A 12784-nucleotide genomic window follows, 5' to 3' on the forward strand; every position below is an offset into this window, starting at 1 on the left:
ACTATGGCTTCTTTAAAATGTTTCCCTTGAGCTAGCAGTCTTTTTCCTTGTGTCCAGCCTCAGCAACCTGGTTTTCATTCATGAACTGATCATGTAAAGAAACAGGTCTTCTTGGTAACAGTGGGATGATTTTATATGATGATGCAGAGCTGTGTAATATGCAGCAGATGTTTACTTTAATCCTTTTTTTCTGACTAGGCTCACACAGTGGCATCAGTTCTTCCCTTCTCCAGAGGAGCTACTTTTATACCCCATACAGTAAGGCTAGTGCTGGAGGTACAGCTGGCTGTGACTGCTTCTTTTGTATGTTCCTGAAAAAATATTCTGATACATTATGCCTGGATTTTTTTCTCTATGTCACATAACACCGGATGACCATGAAATAGTGTTTCTAAATGCTACAGAAATGTCTAACAGTATAAAAAATATCCACTGCTATTCATGAATAGGAGGAAATTATCCACATCATTACTTTTACTTTCCAAAGCTAAGACTGAATGCAAATTGTTATCAGCCTAGAAGAATCAGATGAACTTAAAGTTGGCCTTGTGAATATGTTCATCAGTACTATTTTACCAAAAAATTGTAGCTGGATATTGTTGTTAGCTAGAACTGACATAACCCAGGTAAGTGGAGCAAGTATTGCTGCATGTGTGAAGAACTAGCAGGTATGACTTTCTCTGTGTGAATTTGCAGTGCTCATGGGTCTCTTTGCCAATCCAGAAGACAGGGCTGTGTGCTTTAATCTTTTCCTTTTGAAATGGCCAGAAAGTTTGGACACCTGAGCTCCGGGAGGGCAGATGAGCTATTAATGAGTGGCTCTGGGTGAGATGTGTGCCTGCTGTTTGGTATGGACCATACCATGGGTGTGGGGGAGTGTGTTTCACCCTTCTAGAGATAGGTTTCACTCTCTACCCTATTGCTTTTTCTTTACTTTTTTATCTGGTGTTGAAAGCCAAGGAGAGTCATGTGGATAATGAGGAGGAAGAAGCTGTTGGTAGGATAGTTGGTTGGGCTGTTCAAAGGTGGGCATCAACACTAATGGCTCATTTCAGGAATGCTAAAATGCTTTATTTATTTCAGCCTTTTGTAAAAACACTTCTTACTGTTGTTTCTGAATAGCATATTCTGTTTACCTTTTAGTAGTTAACTTCAAAGGGTTATACAACCCCAAAACAAATATTTTCTTTAGTTTCTAGATTATTGACCCATTTTAAAGGGCAAATATTTTTCAAAGTTTTTAAACATTCTTCTTAATTTGAAAAAAAAAAAGTGAAAGTGTGTTATGACTGGCCTTGAATAATCTTTTAAACTATTTACATGGTGGTTTCACTTGCCTATTTGCTTAACTTATTTTTTAATAAATCAAGTGACTGATTTTTAGCACATATGACTTGAATCTAAAGCTAATCACTTGACCTTCTAAGCGGAAATTATAATTTAATTATTCTTTCAATTTTTTTTAATTTATTGTCTGTATTTACGCTACAACTTTTTACAGATGTTACAGCCTTGAATTAGAATAACTAAAGCTGCATCTTCTCATCTGCCAGCCTGGGTGAGAATAAGAATGCAGTAGTTTGCTAAATGCATTTTCATCTCACCCATTCATGCATAGTTTAGAATCCATCATAAAGCTATGCTCATTTAAATTCCTTACAATCCAAAAAATGTATTTCCTCCTCTATCAGGGTTATGAAGAGAGGTATAATCTATAAATCAACTTTGGGGTTTTTTTTTGTCTTTGAGGATTTTCTGGTCTCTCCCTCTGATTAAAAATCATGTCTCAAGGCAGGCCATTAAGTATCATCTGTCTATCTGAGAGATTTGTAGGTGCAAGAAAAATGGTGGTTAGACTTGATCAAGGAAAGAATTACAGAAAGAAGAAACTCAAATTCTCTATTATTTCTGCTCTGCTGGAAGTTAGGCACTGCTGTAGTTTTCATTTAAACTTAAATACATTGCATTTCACTATATGAATCATAACATCTAGTATATTTTTTATGATAAATTGGGAAGGAGAGAAGAGCATGACATTGTGCTTTCACAACTTGCAAATTGTTTCTCTCTCTTTTTTGACGGGCTTAAAGTAGAACATGGGAAGCAAAGCTTCTCTAGGTTAACAGGGTTTTGTTGGCAAAACAGACCTAATAGCAGAATTAACGTTGTCAAAACTAGCATTTCTAGTTGTGAAGAAGTACTTGATATGAACACTATTAGTACCTAAGCAAACACTTTCTAAACTTTAGTAGGGATGAATAGGAAATGATGAATGCAGCAGAAGCTAACAACATAGAAAGACAAATTAGGATTTGGTTTTTGTCAATAAAGTCTCAGTGTCTATCAGAATTACTAAATATTTATCTCTGCTCTTTGTTATATACCTGAGAATAAAAGACAACAATGGGACTTCTATCTTCTACTGCACAATCTTTGGAAGCAGGGATGATGCAAAGCAAAAGACTAGGTCCAGAATCTATGCAAAGTGACAACTCAGAGTCACAACTGACTCAGAAATGCAAGTAGGTTTTTAAAATTATTTTTATTTAACATGCTAAAGGCAGACAGTGCATGAAACAAGTAGCATATATAGTTAATTATTTTAAAACTTCTGCTTTGTTAAGGTGCATGTACGATTATTATTAAGTCTCCATATTAAAATGAATTCTCACAGCATTGCTAAATATCAGCAGTACTATCAAGCACTGTGTTCGTGTACCAAGTATCATTATGAACTCAATATTCACTCCCTTCCTGATACCTAAAATAGGTGACAGCTTCTGACATTCTAGTCTCTGCAGAATAACAAATATGGGGTTTTCCATATACAATGCTCTCAGTACTGTCCTAATTGCGTTTTAGCCATATCAACATAAAAGGTATGATTTCATTATGACTTCACTGTGCAGCTTTTTAGAGTCATGGGGAATGAATTGAAAAATGAGCCTCTGGGCACAAAGTGAGGCTTAGTGGTCTGTTTGACATGAGAATTTGGAGAGGCTGTCAGAGCCAGAGTACTGCTGAATTATTGGTACTAACCAGTCCTGCCCTATGTTTCTTCCTGAGGACGGTGGAGTGCAAGTTCAGCAGGACTTGGTGAGAGTAAAGGAGATGTTATGATGCTCTCCATTTTCTGCTCAACTAGCAGGCACTTGGGATCACAGCTTTGTTCCAAGAACAGTACAGACTGCGTTGCAGCTGCACCCTGATGTCTGCAGTGACCATCCAAAGATGAGGATGCTGCAGAGGCTATGGCAATTTGACCTTTGGTGTTATCTGGCAAGCCTGTTTCTATACAGGGCACCATGCAGAGCAGGCTGTGGCTCCGAGACCTGCAACACATCCCCAGGCTTCAGTTGTGTGGACATCCCCAGGATGTGGGAGGAAGGGAGAAGCTGGCATGGGGACATCTGGATGTGGGGACCAGATATGTCTTAGACATACTCTGTGTGACTGCTTCCACTCCTATGTCAGCTTTCAGCAGCTCCAAACATTTGCTGACCCACAAGCAAGAAGAGTGACTGCAGAGTGTGCTTTGGGCAACAGTATTTGCCCAAAGCCAAGATACTTTGCCTTTCTTGGAAGGCACTAGATCACCAAGCAGCTTTCAAGGGACATGCGAGTGGTGAGCTGCCAACTGGCTGGGGACCACTGCTGCAGAAAAGGAAATATTACAAGGAAGTGTGCTTTCTTGCTTTATATTAATTAAAAAATGAGGGCTAATTTAGTTTCAAGGAAACTGTCTCCTTAACAAATGAAATTTGGATTTCCCCTTATCAGGGAGATAGAAAAAGAATTTGCCTATTGGATACTTACCTCTCAGCCTAGTGCCAGGTTATCCTTCTTGGCTTCTTTCAGAAACAATAATCAACAAGATCAGGCTTCAAGTGGAAAAGAAATACAGGTCTTCCTGGGAGGCATAGTAAGAAGTGCTTAAGTAGCCACATGACATATGGAACGGACTTTTTCTTTCTGTCTTTTCCTTTCTTTCACAAATGTACAGCAGATTATGGAAAGCAAACAAATAATTAAATTGCATTGCTTCTGTGAACGTCTTCCTGTTATTGTGTCTGTTTGTTGGCTGAATTCATTAAACACCCAAGCTTAATATCATCTAGATTAGAATCAGAAGTAGGCATGACACCTCTTAAAGTTAACAAAAAGTTTCATTTCCGTTCTTGTTATATGATTCACAATCAGTGGTAGTTATCTACTAACACATACTTTGTCCTGACATGTGTCAGCTTGGGTGTTTTTAATTATGTTTATTTTGCTATGATTATTTTTAGAATAGATTAGGTTGCAGACTTATTACATTGACTAATAACTTGTATGAATATATTCATTTAATACTGCTCCAATTTTGCTTTGCTGATCTTTCTTAATAATAGAGGAAATTCATTATAATGAAGAATTTTAATGTTTATGTCAGTCCTTGATGATCACTGATGTATTCAAACTGTTGATAGGCCAGCTTGGAGTTTGATGGTTAGGATGTAGAGGGAGAAGAGGTTTCCAGTCCAGCATCATGAGAACTACATAAGATTGCTGAGACCACAGTTTTTTATGTTGACTAATATTATCCAACTTGTTTTGCTAGTGAGACTTGTAGACCTACTCTGCCTTAATCCATCTGTTATCTCTTGCAGTCTCTTGGGGAAAGAGACTGTCTTTTTGTTTTATGATTCTACAGTAGTTTAGTGCAATGAGGTCCTGATCTATGAAAAGGGTAGGTACTTGCTAGGTACTTAGTAACACAGATGAGTAAAAACACTGCTAGCATCTGCTCATCACTGAATACAGAGAGTAGACTTATGTCTTGTAGTGCTTGCTTTTGCCTCCTTGGACAAAAAAGGATCTCCAAGCGTGCTGTGTGCATGGTACCTGATGTAGATGGCCACTCGTTCTGCACAAAGCCTTCAGTTTCTCTCTCGTCCTCACACAGAGGAGCAGCAATGGGCAGAGATAAGCTCCTTCAGCCTACGAATCGCGTATGAGAGACAGGGAGAGATCATGTGGGGGACCAACCATGAAAAGCACTTTATTCTGTAAAGAGTTACTCTAGGATTATCTAGTCAATCCTTTCTGCTTCATCCTGCTGCTGTACTATCTGCCTTTCCTCCCCTGTTTCTGAATAGCACAGTTTCCAGTCTCACCTTCAGTCTTTCACTTGTGCTTAGCCGTGGATGTCCCTCTGCTGAGATGGATAGAGCATGCAAACAAGCCATTTACACTTGCAGACAGGCCCAGAAGCAGTGCTACCTGTGAGTCACATTTATGAGTCTGTCAGAGTCTCGCTGTTAGAGAAATCCTTTTCTCAGCTTGGTCTCCATTTTATATGAATTTAAATGAAGGCAGAGAAGTTGCTAGGATGCTAACTCTTCTGTTATACTGTGCTGTAGGAGTATCATGTAATGCAAGGCAATAGTCAGATTTTCCTTTATTAGATATGACTGACCAGAGCCATTAATACTTAATGGGAATCAGAGTGTTAGATAGTCTTATCCAGGATGTGCAATGGTTCTCCAGAGCATTATAAATTGCTTTAAATCCTGGACTTTTCCAAGTTCAGCAGTCTTTCTGCAGGACACCATAATGATTGAAATTGACGGAGGCACTCACCCTAATGGCTTCCTAATCAAATTGGAAAAGACTGTTTTCAAGGGTGGAAGATCATCTCTGAAACTTGCTTCCTTCCCTTTGGACTATCACTGTCAAAAATACTTGGCCTTCTAGTTACTCAGCAAATTTCATTTGTTGTCCCAAACTTCTTTAATGGCAATGGAAGTGGTGAATTGATTGGAGTGAAAATCTTATGATTAGTGTACTAGGAAGATTTAATAGCATGTATAAATTTATATGTATGTGTGTGTGTTCATATATGTATGTGTGTGTGGGCATATGTGTGTATTTCATCCTCTGCTCAGTAGGTTTTATAAAAACGTATACCTTGATTTTACATCTAGGGAGCCTTTGGTTAGATGTATCTTTACCTCACTTTGAATTAAGAAAAATAAATCTCTTCTGGATAAACTGTACTCGTGAAGCTAAGATTATATTGCTACTTGAAATATGTTATTTTTCATACAAGAAAAACTCAAGAGGTTTATTAGAACTTGAAGTCAGTTAATAAAAGACAAAAAATTTTAGACTTGCCTTCCTGTTTTGATTGTTTTCTCAAGCCAGTGAATTTGCTGTTTCTCAGCATTACAGTAATGCCCTTCAGCTAGTTCCATCACAGTCCTTAGGTAGTTTCCTTATTGTCCTGTGCTTCAGTCTCTCTGTTGAACACCTGTACTGTGGGACCAAAGGAATTGTCACAGGACTGGGGGACAAGATATATAGCACTGCTGGGATGGCAGTCTGGACAGTCTTCCTAAGCCCATTGTTGCTTTACAACAGGAAAGTAGAAGCAAAGTGACGGCATCCAGCCACTGCAGCCAGGATTGCTGAACAGTTAGCTCTGATACAACCCTGTGTTCCTGAGTCACCAGTGATGACTGATGAAGATCACTAAACAGGTTAAGTACTGTAGAGTCAGAGGTAGCTGAACCTGGTGGACTGTGGGACCAAGGAGATCCCCCCTTCCTGTGCCAGAGCTGTGGGAAGTTGCTCTTTTGGTCCCAGATCCCAGCTCCAGCTGTTCCTGAGCCAGATCCCTATCCTCAGGGAAGGGAAAACCACTTTCATAGCTCTTCTCTTTCCTACTTGCCTGCTTCTCTGACTTGAAGTTCGCTAGTTGCTCACACACGTGCACCTACTGTGGGCTGTTGCAACTGCTGGCCCTGGCCTGTGCCCCCACCCCAAGCATGCTCTCCCTGAGGTGGGGGCACTGCTGCTCGTGTCCCACCACTGGCCTGCCCCCCTTTAAGGTCCCTGGCAGTCTGCACCTGCACCAGTTCTAAATGGGGGACACGCTCACCCAACACTGAGTTAGAAGTAGGATTTAATAAGAAAATAGAACAGACTGTCACCATCAAGCACAGTGCTCTAAAAAATGAACTGATCGGCTGCCTGCTTACATGTGACTGGACCCTTTCATCCTCCCTCCTCTTCTTTTTCCTATGCTTGTTCCTCCCAGATCTGCCTTGATTCCTCCCTTTATCATCCTGCCTTCCCTCCACGAAACATGCAACAAGTATTGTATGATCCTAAACATCTCATCTGCTGCATCCCCAAATTTTCTTTCACCTGCATCTCACCATTAATCCTATACCCCTTAGTCTGTCAGGTGGAGTTTCTTTGGTGGGTTTCACCCCAGGGATGACGGCCTAATCATTCCTTGCTGTGTGAAAACTTAGTGTTTTCTGTTCTTCACTGGTCTGATCACTTGGGTTCTTCCACCTGTCAATGATCCTCTGCCCACTGCTGATTAGCAATTTGATTAACCTTTAATCAGATAAACCAACAGAGTTAGCCTCCATGGAGGGTTTCTCTATCTATGGCTATTCCCTGGAATAATTTATTCAAGAGGTTAGAAAAACAATGCAATTGAAAGAAAAGGACCCAGGTGAAACCCAAGGTCTAGACACGCTTAAAACAAAGAACTGGGCAAACGTTGTCTTTGTGCATAAAGGAACACATGTGGATGGAGGGGTATCTACTCCAAAGAAAATACTTTCACTACAGGTAATTAGACATATGATTTGGGAGGGGCTTGTCCTTACATAATGCTGTGCGATTAGCTTCAAGCCCACGAAAGGCCTCATATAGCTTTCATCCTTGACATTGAATCAAGGAAATATGGGGATCTTACTGACCTAAAAAAAGAACAAATTTCAGTGCTGAGCAAAGATGGCACTTGTTGAAGGTAAACTGCCAAAAGACTACAGTCCCAAATGCTGATCTTAAACAACGAAGAGTCTGCACTTCAGAAAAGTGGAAATGCACCCTGTTGATGTTTGGGAAGAAAAGTATGTAGGTTCCCAAACCATAACCATTTGCAAGATGTTCTATTTTCAGCATTATTTATATTACCATTTTCAAATATGATTTTGGGTAGCATGAAGAGGAAAGATAGATATGAAGCTAGGAAGACAATGGCTAGGCAAAAGGGCTGTGCATCTGCATAGCCTGGGAAGTATAGTTGTTTTCTTGGCTGTCCAGTTTCTAACAGATTGGTAGTTTGCTCTTGGCTTTTATTTTTTTACTGCACTGTAAATCTGCTAAACTCCTATGTGTTGCAGAAGTTTAAGCACCTATGAATTGGCACAATTTGGAATGGAATTTGCAATGCATGGGGGGGATTGCATATATAAAAACCAGAAGTTTATTTGTAGAGACCTATAATAATGCTCTGTAGGTTACTGAAGTATGTAGGATGAACAACCATAATAATAATGAAATCATAAATTTCTAAATTGCTGTTAGGGAGTAAGGCTTGGGGAGGCTGGTAGCAAAGGTACAAGCATTTTCCTGTAATTGCTCTATAGCCATGTAAGTCAGACTCTTTTCTTCTTTTTTTCTTTTTTTTTTTAATCATCAGTGAGTAATCCCAGTTCATGCAAGCCGGCTATTCTTGTAGGTAATATTCCTGTTGCTTGTGCAACAAATTTGAAAAATGGTTTGTGTGTGCATGTGTGTACACATACATATACACATATGCATAGTTTTATCTGCTATTATCTGGAAAAGCCTAAAAAGCCTTTTTTTTGTTTTGAGAAAATGGAACATAAGACTTGAAATGTATGCAGCTGGTACTGTCGCTACATAGACTTCCCTGTTTATAAAATGGGATTGTCAGAATCAGGAAAGACTTGTGCTTCTCCTTGATGCTGTGAATCAAGCAAACTGAATCAAGGAAATACCGGGTTTCTTCAAGTGTCTTGTGAATAAGAATTACTGGCAATAAGAAGCTCAGCATTTTGTAAGCTTCTCACCCACGTACCTGCCCTCCCCATACACCTTGAACATTGACCTCATGGCTCCTTCATTTCTCCCTGTTTTTCTTCTCTTTCCCTAGATCACTTTCTTTTGTCTCTTATGTTTACAGTAGGTGTTATTGTCTCTTCCAGTCTGCGCTCTGTGCCAGCTCTGTCTTCCCAGGAGACCTCTCAGAGGTGACTGCCTGTTCTGCTTATGATGGTGTTTGTTGATGTGGATGGACATGTGGATGAGCTGATAGTTCTACATCTGGAAAATATATGCGAGGCCACGATCAGTCCACACATCCCTCTCCATGAGTCAGCACCAGAAACAGCTGTATGAATCACATATTACTCAATAGCCTCTTAAGCATTAAAGAAGGCACAGTCTCCTACCAGTTTCCAGGGAACTGTACTGAAGAGCATTTCATTCTATCCTGAAGGGTCAGCTGAGAAACAGTTTGTAAAATTATGTAGCATGTCATGCCATTGAGCTCTGTGCAGTTGACCTATATGTTCGCATACTGATATTCAATTTATCCTTGTCAATTGCATGGTGCCAAGACTAATTTCCAGGTTCACTATTTCTTCAAATTTACCAACTTTTTAATACTAAATATTTTAAATGTCCAGAGCTTAGCACAATGTAGACCTTTTTCTTTCCATATTTAATATGTTTTAAAGCATTACCTGACTTCTGAGATGTCCAAAACTGATAGAGAGTTTAAATGCAAGAAAAATCCAGTAAAAACTACTGAAAATAATTTTTATGGGCACGTATAATTCAGGGGGCTTCTGGCTGCTATAATATACTTTTTCAATCAAAACCACAGCTCTTCTATATGTGGTAAACCACCGTGTAGTGTGGATAACCTTGACAGAGTACTAGAATATTAAAGCAAGTTCTAAAGAGTTTGCATTCCTAAATTATTCAGAGACTATAAAAATGCACAGTGAAATATTTTGTGCTGCAGTAAAAATGCCCCAACACTATTCCTTTCTTTCAGTGGATGCATCTTCTGCTATTGTCATTTCTTGTGTCTCAAAACTGTGTTCTCGGGTGATTCTCTAGTTTATATAGAACAAAGGCTTAGTCTTGTCGCCTGTCACTGTGCAGTCTCCTAATGACTCTTTGGAGGTTAGATTTGGCAGGTGTCCCTGGCGTATCAGTGCAGGGAAGCTCCCAGGTCACAGCTGGGGTGCCAGGCTGGCGTGACTGCAAGCACAGCTTGTGCCTTGGAGCGCTGGGTTGCCGGGGTGCACAGCCAGAATGGGTGCACCTCCTCCAACCCCTGGGCTCTGCTTCCAGGTATCCCTGCTTCCAGGTATCCCTGCTTCCAGGTATCCCTGCCAGCCTGTGGGGCCAGCCTAGACCATTGCCACCTCCAACAGGTCTTGACTGTGGCATATCTTATGTGTCTTTTTAAAACATCCACAGCTGCAGCCCCTGCGGGAGCAGGACCAAAAGGCACCCAGCTCTATACTAGTGGCTGTATAGTCAAGCCATGGGTCTGTCAGCCTGGCACCGGCAACACCGAGCAGTCTCACTGCAAGTATGCAGGATGAACAACTGTAAAAGTAATGACATAATACATTTCTAGATTGCTATTAGGGAGTAAGGCTTGGGGAGGCTGTTAGCAAAGCTGTACGTGTATAGCCCCTGAACAGCACTCCTGTTCTCATTTTCAGCCTTCCGCCTCTTTCCTGCTCTAGCTGATCATGCCCCCCACACAGTGACATCTGTGCAGGTGGACTAGTGGTCCATGTCAGCACTGGTGCTGCTGACGTGGGGAGATCATGGAGTGCAAACAAGCACCGGTGTTAGATGAAGCTCCAACGGTGCTGCTTAGGCTAACATCAAACACCAGCAGAGATGTTAGGAAACAGAACTAGAAACCATTTTCAAAAGTGTCTGAAAAAGATCTGCGACATAGTGATTGCTGTGACAAATCAGTGTGTTATGTTGCTGTCTTCATGAGAACTAGGATATGACCCACAGAAGAGATAAATTTTTAGAATACTAAATATTTAGAGGCTTATAACAAGCTATGGTAAAGCAATGAGAACTGTGAATATCCCTGTACCTACCTTGAAGACAGCTCCATTAGCAAGTAGAAGGCTAGCAAGCCAGATGAGTTAAGGTGAATAAAGAAAGAATGTTAATGGAATGGCAAATTGTTTTAAAGCACATAATGATTTCATATAGCAATACACAGGATAAAATGTCACTTTGCCATAGATAAATATCCAAAGACCTTAATGAAATCTGCCATTTATAGTCTCTGTTATTCTATTTCTTAGTTGTGCATAGGCACAGGTAATATCTAGTTAGCTGACTTGGAACTTGTGAAAATTGGGTTTATCTCATTGGCATCTGAAAAGCTGCAGCATATGCTATTATTACCTCTGATACCCTGAGCCCTGATCCCAGCCTTGTATAATATTGAGAACTAGAGGAGATAGTTCAAGTTCCCAAAAGCTTATGCTCTAAGGATAGTAAGAACTGTAATATGCATGCAGGGTGTTACTGTGCAACTGCCAGTGTGAATTCTGTATTTTTAAATTGAGATGGGAAGAAGGAAAAAACAGTGATTTAGCTGTAAAAGAAAAGAAACAAAGAAGGAAAGAGAAGGGATACAGGGGAAAAGAATATGAAGAGATTGATGGAGAAAATGTGTTAGGGTTGACACGAGCAAACAAAAGGAATGGCTGGAGCTAGCAGCTAAGTAGAAAGACAAACAACATTCAGATTAAATACTACAGAAAACAGCTTTGTATCATCATCAATGTTGAAGGTCAAAGCCTCAAATGTTTCTGCAGCTGTTCTTGCCAATATAAGTCTCTGGCTGCCTCTATTCAAAATAAATCCCAGATACTATTTAAGTGATAGCTTGCATATACACTTCAGAATTTGAGGAATGCTAAGCTTTCTTCAGACATTATCTGCCGAAGTTATTTATCATGGAAGTGAGCTTTCAGTGACTCACCTGGTGGGAATATAATCTTATTTTTCTGTAGTAGTAATGGCAGAATGATTAAATAACAACTAGCTTAAAGTAATGCTTATGTTTCCTTATTACATTTCCTACATGTATTTTTATTTATTATTTCTATTATGTTGTGGTGCTCTCCAAACAGGTCAAATACTTATAAAAATTCCAAAGACTCATTTTTCAAAGGGAGTAGGCAGTAAGGAGCCTCTTTCCAACGAGCCTTCAGCTGAGGGTCTGACAGACATATGCCAGCAAATTGTGTCTGTTAAAGTAAATCTAATTCAGCAAATGTCTATACTGCAGTCACTTCTCCTCTGCTCTCAGGGCCTGTGCTAGATGGTTTAAAGCAAAATCATATATACATAAATGAGCTGTTGTCTCCATAACACCTGTAGGACAGACAGTCACTACAGACTGAGGCAGTCAAACCAGATGGCTGGAGAATCCCTCGGCTGACAGGTGGGAAGAAGCACTGGTCGTGACTTGACATTCAGAGTATGTGCCTTGGCCAGCTTCATGGTCTGCAGTAATTCAGTGTCAAGCCTTGCAATGGAAATGGCACATTGGAGTCATTGCACAGTACCATTGGTTTGTTGTGCCATGATCCTGTGGCCCAGTGATGATCTCCAAGACCTTCCTTACCTACAGAAAAGCTCAGAAATGAAAAAGAAAGAATCTCATCTGCTTTGTATTTTCCTTCCTCATACTGTGGAAATCAGGACTGTTTCTTTCGTTCCTGCTTGACTCTATGGAAAACCTCCATGAAGGCATCTGTGTGTTCAGCCCTTTCCCCACAGCCTTGAGAAAGCCCAGCCGCACACAAAGCATTACTCTGCCAGCACTTTCAGCATCTCCCTTCAGTTCTTAGATGTCATCAGCAAATCTCAGCTGGGAGCCAGACAGCCTGAAGGCAGCAGGCAGGCCCTG

This window comes from Ciconia boyciana, chromosome 1 (genome assembly GCF_034638445.1).
Source record: "Ciconia boyciana chromosome 1, ASM3463844v1, whole genome shotgun sequence".
In the NCBI taxonomy this organism is placed as follows: Eukaryota; Metazoa; Chordata; class Aves; order Ciconiiformes; family Ciconiidae; genus Ciconia; species Ciconia boyciana.